We start from the raw sequence: 2,045 nt of genomic DNA, 5'->3' as shown, positions 1-2,045 counted from the left end.
TCATTCCATTCTTACAGTTTTTGTTTTTTTGGTCATCTTTTTTATGATTAAATCACACCTTTTCTTTACAAATATAAGAATCATATTTTCTTGTGATGTTCTTTAAAAACAGAATAGGACACTATACCTGGTCTAGCCCCACCAACTTACAACATTTGCAGAAAGTTTTTTTTGGTACATAATCTTGTTATCCAGATTAGTCGTTCACAAAACTTGTGCAGTCTCTGAAATACAGTGCATGCCACTGCACACCTGAAAAAGCTTGTTCAATATGGCTTGTAGTTTCTCTGACTGCCATTCCCTGGACCTTTCCATAGCTTGCACTGCCCTGACTGTAGTCGTATCCAGGTCTATATCAATAATACCCATATCCAGTATAGTCATATCCTCCATATCCACCATAACATTGTTGCCCATAGACACCATATCCTAAACTCCTTTAGCACTGGTTCCAATGGTTGTTGTAACCTTGATTCCAATTTTGGCTGTGTGTTCCCCCTCCTCTTTAGCCTCTTCGTCCAAAACTGCCACCACTTCCACCACTGCCTCTGCCACCACCGAACTGTTGCTGCTGGTAAACTTCTTTTGGCTGTGCTTTCTTAATTTTGGACTTGCTACCGCTAACATTGTGGAATTTGTTTTCCATAATCGTCTTCATTGGATCTTCTTCTTTGAACGTGATGAACACAAACCGCCCCCTTTTGTTGGTCTTTGGATCCATTGTAAGTTCAACTGCCTCAATCTTTCCAAACTCACCAAAATAGTCCCTTATCTTTTATTCTGTTGCTTCAGGGTTCAGGCCACCAACAAAGATTTTCTTCACTTGATCTTTTTCATTGTCATCACCTTTTTGGGATCAATCACTCACCCATCTAACCTGTGTTCCTTGTGTTTCAAGACCATGTCTACACTGGCAGCTTCTTTAAATAGAATAAAACCAAATCCCCTTGATCTTCCCGTATTAGGGCCCATCTTGATTGTGCCAATCACTACTTTATCACTGACAGTTTCCCTGTGTCCTAACCACTGTTGCTGGGGGTGGCGGCATTGGTCTCTTCAAGTATCCGATCGACCTCCACACTGTCCACTGGGCTGCTCTGCAGCCTCGGCTTCTGCTGACTTGTGTCCATTCTTGGTTCTCTCAGTTGGTTTCTGCTCCGAGTCTGACATGTTTGAGAAGCTGACGAATAACACACAGGACACTACAAACACTGAATTTCCTTCAAGATGGAATATCCCAAATTGTTTGCACATCATTTAGAATATTTAAAGCAGTATGAACATCACTTTTTGTTTTTTTTTAAAAGGATGTTGTCCCTAAGTGTACAAAGGGAGGAACATACCTTTAGCCTTGCGGGGTCGATTGAGGGAAGAATTGGACCAGTTGTGCGCATCAGGTGTTATTGAGCCAATAGAATAATCTGAATGGCTCAGTCCAATCGTGTTGGTGACCAAATCCAAAAGGAAGTTGAGGAAATGTGTTGACCTAAGGGATCTTAATGAATGCATTTGGGCTGACCACCATCCTTTCCAATGTATTAATGAGATGTTCATGAATATCAGGGAGGCCAATTATTTCACGTCCTTGGACTTATTAAGTGCGTAGCTTCACGTGCATCTGTATTATGAGTTGAAACATCTGACATCTTTTATAACACCTGAAGGGGCATTCCGGTTTGTATGCATATGCTTTGTATTAGCATCCATTTCAATGGTATTCTAAAGAACAATTGAAAGTGTTTTAATGGGACTTTCTGATGTGTTTCAGCATGACATCTTGGTGTGGGGTCCTGATAAGGAAAATCACAAAAAGTTTGCTGGAGGCAGTACTGGAAAGATAATCAGCAAGCATGGAGAAATAAAATTGTTGTGAACAAGACGTTAAGTACCTGGGACATACGCTGTCTTGAAATGGTTTCAGTCCCAAACTGAAGTTGGTCAAGGCCATTGAGAAAGCGCCTTCACCTACAGACAGGGAGCAACTTTGGTACTTTTTGGGTTTACCCGAGTACTCTTCCAATTTTGTAGAACACTTCTCCGACAAG

The 2,045-nt window shown here is 41.2% G+C and overlaps 1 pseudogene; it reads right to left on the bottom strand.

Annotated features, from left to right (window-relative positions):
• Positions 1 to 266: 266 nt before the first annotated feature.
• On the bottom strand, positions 267 to 1,170 carry LOC146861615 (heterogeneous nuclear ribonucleoprotein A/B pseudogene; annotated as a pseudogene).
• Between the last annotated feature and the right edge of the window lie 875 nt (positions 1,171 to 2,045).

Source organism: Triturus cristatus, chromosome 3_1 (assembly GCF_964204655.1).
Source record: "Triturus cristatus chromosome 3_1, aTriCri1.1, whole genome shotgun sequence".
Lineage (NCBI taxonomy): Eukaryota > Metazoa > Chordata > Amphibia > Caudata > Salamandridae > Triturus > Triturus cristatus.
The sequence above is the reverse complement of the archived record's forward strand: the minus strand, read 5'-3'. Positions and strand labels throughout refer to the sequence as shown.